We start from the raw sequence: 13,755 nt of genomic DNA on the forward strand, positions 1-13,755 counted from the left end.
TCTGCACAGCTTTGCAGAAGCTTTCTTGACCTTTCGCAGCCTGGCACATTCAGCTCTAGCTGATTGCTATTGAAATAGCACTGGTTCTCCAAGCATCATCAAAATCCTCTATAAAGAAATCACACAATTCATCAAGTGGACATTTTCCAGGGCTGTGAAAAAATTGAACCAGAGCGAAATAGATGCTTCTAATTCCATTATTTAGGTGCTGTGGAAATCCTTTTTTCCCAACTCAGTTCATCTGGATCAAAACAATGGATCCTCCTTCCAATTTGTTTTAGTTTTCTCTCATAATAATAAGACTTAGTAACATGGCACCAATAGAAAGTTAGCACCCACCTCTCTCCTAGAAGAATGAAATTTTTTGAGAAATATTAAAAAGGAAGAATATATTTCCTGAATGAGAAATGGAGAAACATGTTTTTATAGGGAGAAAGCAGCCCCCATCTTCCTTAATAGCACACAGCAGATGTCAGCACTTAAGAGATAAAGAGACAGATAGCTCTATTCATAGGCAAAAATTCCCTGCAGCAAGGTCTGAACAAAGGCAGAATGGGATTAGTCCCCACTCAAGATCCAAAACAGGAGGAAAGATATTAAGACACAATAGGAATTTCCAACACCCTTTCAGAACACAAGCCTCTTCATTATATCATCTCAGAGAGTCCAAACTTCAACCAAATGGTCTCAGACAACCTACAGAGCAAGCTACATGGCCCCATGGAAGTCTTGACAACAACCAATAGAATGCATGTTCTTGCACAAGAACAGGAAGCTCAAGTACAAAGCCCAAGAAAAGGTAATACCCCTCACTCTCAATTCCATGTGGTCAGATGCAGCAGAACCACCCATGTGGTTCTGCTTCATCATTAAACCATCTTTCCAATCAGCCTCTACGTTTCCAGTGTCTTTCTTCCAGCTTGGAACTGAACCAGATGGATATTTCATGTACTAATTTTATTGTGATCCTGACAAGCCTGGGAGGGCAGAGAGTTGAACCTGGGTCCCCTATATACTTTGTTAATTTGTCTCTTTAGCTTGGCATTTTGTAGCCCAAGTATGCCCACCCACTTTCTGGAGAGCTTAAATGACCTCTTTTCTTTGCTAAAGGGTTACACTTTATGAGCAAGACTTGGCTGCTGATAATTATCATTGCACTTTAACTATTTTAATTCCTCAAGGTACTCTGGCAGCCTGCTTGATTTGTAACTCTGGGTTGCAGGTATTGCTGATGAAAAGGAAGGTATTCAGACAGAATGGTTTAGGTTTCCATGATGGCTGTGACTGTCATTGATCTTCAGTGTGTATTCCCCCATTTCTAATCTAATGATTGGTATTTAGGACAGCTTTTTGTAAGCAAAGAAGCTTTTTGTATCTTTATACAGGTAACCATTGACTTACAACAATTCATTTAGTGACCATTCAAAGTTACAATGGCACTGAAAAAAAGTGACTTATGACCATTTTTCACACTTATGACCATGGCAGCATCTCCATGGTCATAAGAGGCTGGGTGAGGCAAAGCGCCCCTCGATGTGAGTTGGCCACGTCCACCCAGTCACATGCCCACCCAGCCAGTTGGTCATTAGGGCAGAGAACCGGTTGTTAAATTATTTGAATCCCACCACTGGAATAAGAGGTTTGTTTATATAATTGCAACGTTATTTCAATCATTTAATCTGTATATTTTTATATTATGTTTTTGTTTTAACTTCAAATAAGAGGTTACTTTACTATATATTATACCGGTACCTGTGCTGAAGAAAGTCAAAAGATTGTTGCTTTTTTGACCACTTTTTAACTTTTTCCATTTTTTATCCTCTCTCCCCCATTTAACTTCTTTTTGTTATTTTGTATTTTATATATTTTTTGAAATTCATTTTTTTTCAAACAGGAGAGCAGGTAGAGGTTCACTTCCAATGTTATCAATATAAAATCCAGATAGGATTAGGATGGTGTTATTTGAGTGTCATAAACAGAGACTCCAGAATTTACAGTTAAGTAAACAGTCCGGAACTAACATTTAAACAGTGATAAGTATAAAAATTAATTGCATTTCTCATTTTTTACTCCCCCAGAACAACTGATGCATCATCTTGTGGCAATGTGTAAAACAGAAAATGTTAGTTCTCAAAGGTGACTGGGAGGAGGTCCTTCATTCAGAAAGCTCATGTAAAACTAGAACGGAGGCAATGCTAAACTGTGACATCATCTTGCACACAGGGGCCAGCAGAAACAACCATTTGCTCTTTGAGCAAATCTGCTTTTCATTTACAGTTTGGGTCAGTGAGTGAGGAGGCCTTGATTGTAATATTAGAGACAATCCCGTTTTGAGCTTCTTCCACCAAAAGGCAGTTCAGTTCTTCACGGTGTCTATCCAGTTGGAGGAATTTGTCTTTAAAAAAAAAAGAATACTATTCAGAATCCCAACTTCCTCTCCTGCACTGTGGAGAAAAGCACCAGAGGGAATCAGGAACGTTTAGCAAAATGAGAAGTTGAGTTTAATGTGCAAATAATTCCTTCAATAAGGTCCTGGAATTCTTAATTCTACATTTACTCAGGGGTAAGTACTTTGTTTTCTTTTGTTGTAGAAAGGGTTTTTATCTAAGAATCTCGGTCAATTTGAATTGAATTCTATGGTTATTATCTAGATGGAGCACATTGAAGTAGTAGGGGCAACCAGGAGAGAATGACTGGGGGGGTAGGGGGTTGGACAGTTTTATCTATTGAGTTGACAGGAGGCGGTCAACTTCAACCCAGTCTCAGTGGGCACTCAAGATGGTAGTTAATTGTTGTGAGGCGGGGGGAAGGTGCATATTGAAGACTTTGAGGGGAGGGAGACAGAGAAAATCCTTACATCTGCATTGAAATGTACCTCTTTTCTCCTGTTTATGAACGTATTGGTTTGGATCTTCTCTTTTACAACTTTATTCCTGTTTTAAGGGGTCAATACTTTTTTGTGGTGAAGTTTCACCTAGGATTTCTATTACCATCCTTTCCAGAAAAAGCCATAACGTTCCTTCATTTTGCTAGTTGTTCTGCTTTGAAAAGTTCTGTTTGAATGATGAGAAGTGGGCAGAAAGCAGCGGTGTGTGAGCTGATGAGGAATGATAGGATTGACTTCAGAGACAGAGCAAACAAGCCTAGGGATGGTGGAGTTAAATTGTTTCTCATTCTCCTTGTATTTTTTCTAAATGACTGGGACTAAAAGGAGTGAAGGGAGATGATTCTCAGACGGGACATTGCCAGATTCAGTACTGAAAAGTTCCTGTAAACAAGTGTGTAGCTTGACACCTCAGAAAATGGTAACTCCATTTTTATTTTCATTTTGGAGGAAAGCTATTAAATCTTGAAACAATGCTGCGCCCTCCCCCAGTGTTTTACTGGGGGAAGAAAATACAGGGGGTATGCAGATGGAGTAAACCTAGTAAAAACTAAGGCGAAACAGTATTTTGCCTTTCTGGGAAAGCTTGCTTGGTTTCAATCAGGGAGAGCTGGGGAATGCAAAGTAAACATGTATCCAGGAATTACTTTAGTCTCTGTGGAGTGTTTTCTGAGTATTGGGCAGCCACCTGGGCAGATGAAACTATGCCCAATTATCTTTCTGCACAGCTTTTTTTTTTAACCCTGCTGTCCTACCTCCATATGCTTCTTGTTGAACCACAAATGCATGTTTATTTCAAAGGGTAGATACTTATAAACATAGCCAATGTCCAACTTAAACAATAACAATCTCATGATGGGCTGCTGGGAAAAGGCTTCCTATGCAAGTCTTTCATGTCATACACCAATATACCTCTTTTGTTGCAAAAGGAAGAGACCAGGCAATTCTGCAGGGGTTACTAAGTAAAGATCTTCAAGAGGAGCAGGAGGAAGAGACGATAAGAGTCCCCAAGACCAAGAGTATGAATTCTTGTTTCTCTTGTGAAGTAATTCTAGTTAGAAAGTTTAATTAAGCAAATTGGTATCTCTGGAAATAGTTGCAATCATACTGAAAGGAATCTGAAATGTGGTTTTCAAGGGTGCTATTGTAGATCAATTTCTGTATTATCATTCTTGTTAAAAATGCTTAATGTTTCAACTGAAGCTGCAGAGAGTTTTACATTTTTTAAATAAAGGGTTTAAAACTTGCAAGTTCAACTAAATCTATAGTCTCCAAAGCAGACATTTTTGGAAAGGAGATGTTAGTAATTCAGTGGCAAAACTTGAAGTTGAAGTGGGTAGGGAAGTAACAAAAATATGTTCATATAGCCATATTTTATTTTAAAGGTAATGAGTTAAATATGGAATTTTTATTTTTCAATGTACAAATATAAGAAACATTTAATATGCAAACATAAATAACATTTAATTATTTGATAACAAACTCATTTATGTTTTTGTATGGACCTAGATAGGCTTTTCCTTCTCTGCCAGCTTCAGCCCATTCTACAGGATGGAGATAATACTGTCTGACCTAAAGTGGCTGCTATGGATGACTGAAACTATGCATTTAAAGAAAAATATATAATGCTATGACTTCTTGGGAGAGAGAAATTGACCCAGAAGATAATAAGCAGAAAAAGGCTGTGCTTTTTATGTTCCTGCATGACTTTCTGCTGTATTCCACTTTGTAAACAAGTGACAATTATGGTATAGAATTGTGGTGATGTTGTGGGAAACGTTGGTGAATGTGCTTCTTTTGCCCATTTGGGAAGTAAAAACCATGTTTTGGTGATAGGACTTAATGCCTCAACTTCTTCTTTGTTCCTGCTATGATTCATAATACAGCATGGTTCAAAGCCAGTGTTTTCATGATCTTGCACCAAGGATGCTCTTGAGGACCTAGTACATTCTTACAAACAGGCCCATCTGGCTTATAAGACCTAGAACAAAATCCTTTGGCTTCCTCCCAAATTGTTCTCTCTGTTTTCTATTTTCTGCTGCTCTGGTGTCAAACGTCTATGAAGGATTTTTACTGCTGTTTAAAACAAACCTGACTGGCGGGATCAATTCTTATTTATCTATCACAAAGTATGGTCAAGGGAAGGAGAAGCCAATGTTCTAGCAGCTACTGCCAGAATTAACAGAACAGAATAACAGAGATGTAAGTGGCTGTCCAGTTTCTTCTTAGAAACCTCCAGTGATGGAGCACTTTCAATTTTTCAAAATATCAAATTTTTCAAATTTCAAAAATTTCACATTTTTAAAGAGAGAAAGTCGGGGTGTGGGAGAAATAGTGTTTTTATGACAGTGAACAGAAACATGAACAGAGGAAAGATGAAGCTTTCCAAGAGTAGAGATTGAGGGATGCTATTTTGCCTTCTATTGTAAGGGCAACACTGTCGTCACTGAAGCCAGGCCCTGATATAATTGTGCCTAGAAATGGAAATGGGAATCAGAACCCTTCAACTAAATTCTGTGCCTCCCTATTGATTGGGGTGTCAATTACATTTATTTATTTATTCACTTATTTTCCATTTCTATAGTCATGCATCTAAATCCAGTTGATCTTGGGTGCCAAACAATACTACAATTAAATCTATAAAAACACAAATAGGCAACAAAGAATTATCATAATTTCATAACACTTCAGTTCAACTACTATGGCCTCTGACATTTTCAGGGTTCCAGGTCTTTAGAGCAGAGGTCTCCAAATTTGGCAACTTTAAGACTTGTGGATTTCAACTCCCATAACTCCTCAGCTAGCCATGCTGGCTGGGAAATTCTGGGAGTTGAAATTCACAAGTGTTAAAGTTGCCAAGTTTGGAGAGCCTTGCTTTAGAGAAGGAGTGTCAAACTCACACTGGTAGTGTCACATGATGTATCGGAACTTTCCCCCCTTTGTTAAACTGGGTGTGGACGTGGCCAACGCATGACGCATGGCCCAGGAGTTTGACAGCCCTCCTTTAGAGCATTATGGAAGGCTAATGGGGTTTGGGTCATTTTCAAAAGAAAACTGTTCCAGAGGAAAGGGTTTACTGCTAAGGAGACATGTTGCCTGAGCTAATATTCCTTCGTTGACAGGGCCCTCGGTATCCCCAATCTACTCAACTGAATTGGATGGGGAGGAACTATTAGCACTTAGCAATAGCACTTAGACTTATATACTGCTTTGCAGTGCTTTATAGCCTTCTCTAAATGGTTTAAAGAGTCAGAATATTGCCCCCAACAATTTGGGCCCCTAATTTTAGCCACCTCAGAAGAATGGAAGGCTGAGTCAACCTTGAGCCTGTTAGGATTTGAAGTGCCAAATTGCAGTCAGTCAGCAGAAATAGCCTGCAGTACTGCACTCTAACCACTGTGCCACCAAGGCTGTTCAAAAAAGATGGCTGCTTAGATAACCTGCTTTCAAATTCCATCTTTGTGAGTAATATAACTGTATTACTAATCTGAATATCAGGAGGGGTTGTTGGAAAGGAAAGGAACCATTGCTAATGATGTCCTGCAACAGTCCCTGTAGTTGGCTTTCCTTTGATCTTTGTACCCTCAATTACCTTTTTCATTCTGATTTCACTGGAAAGGCAGATTCAACCTGGAGAAGGTAACCTCAGAAATAATCAGGCCCTGAGCTTTAAAGATAGCAAGCACCATGTTGAATTGCACCTTGAAGCTAACTGGCACCCCATATGTTAAACGAGCAACCAACATCACTGCTAATGAGTGACCATGGCTGTAACTGACATACAAGTTAAAATTGTGCAAAGGCTTGTCTCCATATGCTGTTCAAAAAGAATCTGTGAGTCCAGGAGGACCTCTGACTGTAAGCAAGCTGTATCTGGAGAAATATCAAATGTTATTTTCATTTGAAAACATTGAAAGCTGTTTCTTGAGATTAAAATTAGATCCAGGTGGATGCAGGAATCCCGTTTCTCTCATGCCAATGGATAACAGTTTCCTTTGCATAAGTAAGACTAGTTTTATCGAAGCTTAGTTAGACAACAAAAGAGGTAAAGCATCAAAGCCATGTATAATTTTAGTGAACCAACTGCGTGTTATAGAAAGAATAATAAAATACAAACTTAAGAGTGAAGAAGAATCTGTGAATAGTGTGGAAAGCTTTTCCATGGGGAGATGTCTGCGATGACTAATCTTTGAGAAACCAGGCCAAATGCTTTGAGGTTTTCTCTTGTACTCTCTTCCTGATCAGTTGCCTGGGTGAGAAATGTCTTCCTGGCCAAAAATCATTTCCTAGCTATATGTCCAATTGCTCCTGACCAAAATTGGAATGGCTCAAGTCATTCCACTGGTTTCAGTGGGATTTTTCAATTAGGACAGAGTTTCTGCCATCCATGTGCTGTTCTTTTCTTCATGGTGATTCAAAGACTCCTTACAAACATTTAGGCCTGAGAAAGAAGAAGAGTCAGCCCTATAATTTCCTTGCATTTAACTCCCAGGAATGGTTCCCATCAAGTCACCCTCACTCTCAGTTGGATCTCAATACCCTAATCCTCCATCGCTGCCCCAAGGGGATAAAAAATACCTCCCAAGATCTATGCCTGAACCTCCTGCTATCCTTGATCAGATCCTGTCTGGAACTACTTATGATCTTAGCACGGTTGCCACATTTAATCAGATGCCTTTATCCCTTGTCTGGAAATTATTAAGAATCCTCTGCTTTGTTTGAGGGATGTCTTTTTTCTATTTTTAGCAAGTATTTTAGATTTCCTATTGGAATCCACTTTCTGGAATTAACTATTTTGATTTAGTTTTTTCTTTTCTTTTGATAAATTATGTATTTGTTTGAATATGATGGTGAGCATTGTTTACTCATATTTAACCTAGAATTTCAAGCAATTTCAAGACTAAACTTCTTGGCTTAGTTTATAGGGATAGATTTAATGACTGTCATTCTCATCCTTTAATTCCTCTGTATGTTCTGGTAGAATTGGAGAAAGGGTGGGAAAGGAGATATCATGTCACATGATGTCTCAGAAGAGCCATAAATCTCCAGCAACTGTTGAATTCTGTAAAATGTAGCAATGTGACCCATTTCTCCACCCCCAAGTTATGTATTTATAATGTTCATTTGGTTTTATTCCCAGAACTCTTTTCCTTACTCCAATTCCTTTGGTGGTGGTATTTTTATTATTAATACTACTATCCACTGATTCAGTAAAAGCTATAGAATAGAATAGAATAGAATAGAATAGAATAGAATAGAATAGAATAGAATAGAATTTTTTATTGGCCAAGTGTGATTGAACACACAAGGAATTTGTCTTGGTGCAAATGCTTTCAGTGTACATAAAAGAAACGATATATTCGTCAAGAGTCAAGAATCATCATGACATACCTATCTGCGTGGGTAGTCCAAAGATAAAAGAGTTCATAGTCTAACAAATTAGAGAGGGGATATCAAATGTAGTTTACATATATGTCTGCACCGTTCTTTTCTCATCAGCTAGGGCAGCTTTCTAGTCCTATGCTCTGCATTATCTCCATCTGGATTTAGGCATAAAGGAGCAAGAAAAAGATCACATAGGATAAGTAGAAATAGACGTAAGGAGCAGCTTTGTTAAACTTCTAATTTCTTGGGTTTCGGAAGCTCAGGTCTATGCATGGGTGTGATAACTTTAATTCTGGTTTAAGCCAATGGTTTTTTAAAAAAATGTTTATTAATTAAAACAAATAAGATTAATTCATTAAGTGTAGGAAAAATAGGAAGTCAAGCTAGCTTTGAAAAGGCCCTTATATTATCTCCTAATCTTATTCCTCATGGAGAAGAGATACATAATTTTGCTCACTCTTGTCTTTGGACTACTGTGCTGATTGACACCATCCCATAAATAGGAGCTGAGACCAGGACAATAATTATTTTTTTATTTTTTTACTTTACTTTAAGTCAATTAAACAGTTAATATGGTGAATTTCCAGACAGACAGACAGACAGACAGACAGACAGACAGACAGACAGACAGACATACATACATACATACATACATACATATATATATATATATATATATATATATGGATCTTTGGTTGTTCGGGTTTTCTCCCGCGTAAGATTCGAAGTATCTAGGCAACGTTTCGATGAAGTCTCATTCATCATCTTCAGGCTTCTGTCTTCGGCTCTTGCTTCTCAGAGAAGATACTTCGAATCTTATCCATATATATATATATATATTCTCTCTTCTTGCAACATTATAATTTAACAGTATATTTTTGGCTCTTTGGAGGCCTCCATCAAACCTTCTTGAGCTCCCTTTAGCATAATGGCCTTATGTGTTCTTCTCATCATGTCCCCCTTCTGAAAAATGAAATTCATCAGATTGACCAAGATTAATTATGTCCTAAAATCAAATCGGAGCAAAGCTGGGAATGAATCTAGATATTAAGACAGTAGATAGGTAGCAATATGCATTTGTTTAATAAAAATAACCATCTCCAGGAGTAATGGGGATAACACCATCACTGAGACCTGAAGGAGATACTCTTTTATACAATGTTTCATTCACTAATCCTTGGACTCACATCCTCAGTCCCCTTTAGCTAATTTGTATTAACCATAATGGAGAAGGGTCATGATCCTGGGGTAACAGGAGTTGCCACAAGCATCTTACCCATGTTCTCAACCGCAAAATCTGAGGTGGATCCCACAAAAATGATAGGACAAGATGGAGAATTAAACTCCTAATCTATATCTGTAAAATTTTTAGCAAATACCCACAACATTCAGGAATTTCTCATATTCCATACAACTTGATGTAACCCATCTCAATGGGCTCCAGAGGGGTGGTGGTAGTATAGATTGCAAAAAATCAAACTTCACTGGAAAATAATCACATCTACCCAGCTCCTGAGCTATGAATTGGCCCAGTAATTGAGATAACATGTGGCTGTTATAAAAATCATGAAATCTTAAACTGACTCATGAATATTGAAATCATACTTTCCATGGGGTTTACCAAGAGACAACCTCCTGGTCAGGGAGGCTGTTAAATAGCAGGTGTCAGCTGTCCCAACTTGGTCAGTTAGAAAACAAGACTATTAGGCCTAGGTTAGCCAAAAGCATACTTTACTAAGCCAAGCAGTTACAAAGAAGCAAAGCTGGATCTGAGGGTTTCCCGCCCAAAGTATATGGTTAACCTTTGCATCTTCCCCTCCACCCCTCTGGTTATCACGAAGTGTCCAATTAGGTGCTAACAAATTGTTTTGGGAAACAGTCCCTGTCTGTGCAGCTGGCATTCCTTTCTTGTCCTTGAAGTACCCAGAGTTTCTCATGGGACGGTCTGAGGCTTCCACATGGTACCCTGGCAACCCTCTTTCTCATTATACGCAATTCCCTCCCCCTCCCATTTTAATGGCAGCCTACCAGCAGCAAGCAAGATGCAGTGTAGCGTAACGGCAGCCCTGACAGCAGTATGATAGCAGAACCTATCATCAATGTCCAGTTTGCTGCTGTGGCTTAAATGAAGATACAGACCTGCAGATTTCAAAGATTTTTCAGTCTTGGACCAGCACAAAAAATTAAACATTAAAATAAAGTAGAACTGAACAGGCCATAGTAATATATTACAATTGATGGTGAAATCATCAGTGGGTAACCAAGTTTTGCCTAATTTTACAGACAATGTAACAAGACTCAGCTATGTTCAGAGAAACTGAATCATACTGATCTGACAATAGTAGTTGCACATATAACAGATCATAGTTTCTGGTATATTTAATCCAGCAACAGATGTAATCATCTGTTATGAGTCTTTGGGTCCCCTATAAGATAAAGGTTCCCCTCGCGCATACGTGCTAGTAATTTCCAACTCTAGGGGCAGTGCTCATCTCCGTTATAAAGCTGAAGAGCCAGCACTGTCCAAAAACATCTCCGTGGTCATGTGGCCAGCATGACTAAATGCGAAAGGTGCACGGAAGGCTGTTACCTTCCCACCAAAGTGGTCCCTATTTTTCTACTTGCATTTTTACATGCTTTCGAACTGCTAGGTTGGCAGAAGCTCACTCCATTACGCGGTGCTAGGCATTCGAACTACCGAACTGCCAACCTTTCTGATCGACAAGCTCAGCGTCTTAGTCACGCATCCCTTCTATAGGGTCCCCTCTAGAGGGGGGCAATAAAACAGGATAGGAGCTGTAATTTCAATGACCCCTTGTCCACATGGGTACAGTCTCATCACATATGGATTTTTTTTTATATTGGCCCTCCAGATCTGCTGTGGGCAGAACGTTACAACAGAAGTGAATACCCCAGTGGTACGTTTCAAAAAATTTTACCACCGGTTTGGTGGGTATAGCTTGGTGGGTGCACTTTCTGCAAACGCACACACTTTCCAACTCACCTCCTGCAATCCTGCACTGTCCCTGTCACTTCAGCAGCTGCCGCACGGCAATCTGCACAAAGCAGCTGCGCTTCAAAAGCAGGACCTAAAGGTTAGTATGGGAGACCAGGCGGGCAGATGGGCCCAACAGCAGAGGGTCGGAATCCCAGTGGTGGGATTCAAATATTTTTACTACCAGTTCTGTGGGCATGGCTTGGTGGGCGTTTCAGGGGAAGGACACTGTAAAATCTCCAGTCAGAGGTGGTATTTGCTGGATCTACAAACTACTCAAAATTTCCGCTACCGCTGAATACCACCTCTGGTTGCGGGAGTTGTCAACATGTTTTTACAAAATTGCATAGCTGGCATTGCCCAAGTGCTTACAGCTGCTACCAATCCTTTACATCTTTTCTCATCCATATATAAATAAAGCAGAATCAGAATAGTGGTGGGATTCCATTTTTTTTTTTACTACCAGTTCTGTGGGTGTGGCTTGGTGGGCGTGGAGGGGGAAGATTACTGCAAAATCCCCATTCCCTCCCCACCCCACTATCCTGCGTTCCACCTCTGTTCTCCTGTGCAGGGCAACAAAAGAAGACTCAGCCAATCAGCTAGGGAGGCAGAGAATAGATGGGGGTGGGGCCAGTCAGAGGTGGTATTCTGAACTACTCAAAATTTCCATTACCGGTTCTCCGAACTACTCAAAATTTCCACTACCGGTTCTCTAGAACTGCTCAGAACCTGCTGAATACCACCTCTGCCCCACCCCCACCCCCTTAGACCTATATTAGAAACACAGGGGCTACTTGCAATATGACACTTAGAAAGTTAGGCTGAACATTTTTGAGAGAGGCAAAAAAGGGACAGAGTCCTAGGTAGGCACTGAAAAAGTAGTTGTGCATAAGCCTTAGCTCAAAATAACTTTGGTACTACTGGTGTATACTGTGCTTTTCTAGAGAAATGGAAAGATTGGATTTCAGCCACTATTTCTGAGCATTTGATGTGCACCACATTTTGTGGAACTATGAAAATTCATGCCCAAATATTTAAAGATTTTAACTTGTTTGATATTCTGGCCATTTATCCTCAATGCATGTTTAGGTCTCTTTACAAAAATCAGAATATTGGTTTTACTATGATTGATTTTGAAAGCATCCTCTAAGCAATACATGGTAAAGGCATTCAGGACTATTTGAATTCAATAAATATTTGTGACAGAGGTGTATGTCATCTGCATATAGTAAAGAAGCAATATGCTTGTTTGCTAATTGTGGTGGGTGATATTCTAATTCAGGGGTCTTCAAACTTGACAGCTTTAAGGCTTGTGGACTTCAACTCCCAGAATTCCTCCTTCAGTCATGTTATCTCAGGAATTCTGGAAGTTGAAATCCACAAGTCTTAAACTTTCCAAGTTTGAAGATCCTTATTTTAACTGATTCATTTTGGCAGCAACTGAATTTATATATTAATTAACAGAGGAAGGGCCAAGAAATATCCTCACTTACTCCTTTGTGAGTTGGAATTCATTAGCTAGTGGCCCTTCATACTGCAATGGACTTTGAATCTGGAGTTCTTATAGAGCACGGGTGTCAAATGATTGTGTCATGCAGGGGTGGTATTCAAATTTTTTTTACTACAAGTTCTGTGGGCTTGGCTTGGTGGGCATGGTGTGGCTTGGTGGATGTGGCAGGGGAAGGATACTGTAAAATCCCATTCCCTCCCCACCTCACTAACCTGCTTTCCAGTTCTGTTCTCCTGTGCAGGGCACAAAAGAAGACCCAGCTGATCAGCTGGGACTCGGGAGACAGAGAATAGATGGGAGCGTGGCCAGTCAGAGGTGGTATTTGCCAGTTCTCCAAACTACTCAAAATTTCCGCTACCGGTTCTCCAGAACTGGCTGAATACCATCTATGGTGTCATGTGATGTATCGTGACATATCCTTTGCGTTGTCAGGTGGGTGTGACCTGCATGTGATGTATCCAGGCTGCGGGCCACCAATTTGACACTACTACTATAGAGGCTATGCATGAGCAAAAGTAACTGTCCATCAAAGAAGCTTTGTCCAGAGCCTTGCTCTGGAAACTAGATCAAATGCAGATGTAAAATCAATAAATGCAGTAAACAGCATAGAGCCTACTTTAGATGTAAATTTTTCACCAGACATTGAAAAATAAGGTCATGACCATATATAGAGTATCCAGACTGAAAAGCCTGATTGCATATCAGCCAGTATATGCTCTGAATCAATCCAATCAATTAGTATATAGATGTTTAGATAGAGTTTGCTTATTATCCTTAACAGGCCAATAGGCTGTAATTTGCAGGCAAATCTTATGGGCGCTGTTTGTATATGGGCAACAGACCTGCGTGGCCTATACCAGAGAAAGAAGATTTCTGGTAAGAAAGTATATCCTAGCCGCTTGTTTTCCTGGCCCTCTGATGCAAATCAACCTAGTCAGCCCATCTATGCAAGTCTTCATGGACCAGGCCCTCGGATATGAC

General features: G+C 39.7%; 1 protein-coding gene across 11 annotated transcripts in view; it reads left to right on the forward strand.

The window, feature by feature from the left end:
• Positions 1–2,251: 2,251 nt before the first annotated feature.
• The window catches only part of COL6A3 (collagen type VI alpha 3 chain), a 115,154-nt gene continuing 103,650 nt past the window's right edge, over positions 2,252–13,755 (forward strand). For 10 of the 11 annotated variants that reach the window (XM_087919547.1, XM_087919549.1, XM_087919548.1 and 7 more), the window contains exon 1: positions 2,258–2,563. The gene's annotated coding sequence lies outside the window, so the exon portion shown is untranslated. Of the gene's footprint in view, positions 2,564–13,755 lie in introns of all 11 variants that reach the window. The other variant, XM_087919558.1, reaches the window with a different exon arrangement.

Source organism: Pseudonaja textilis, chromosome 1, assembly GCF_049901715.1.
Source record: "Pseudonaja textilis isolate UNSWEBS1 chromosome 1, rPseTex1.2, whole genome shotgun sequence".
NCBI classification, from domain to species: Eukaryota; Metazoa; Chordata; class Lepidosauria; order Squamata; family Elapidae; genus Pseudonaja; species Pseudonaja textilis.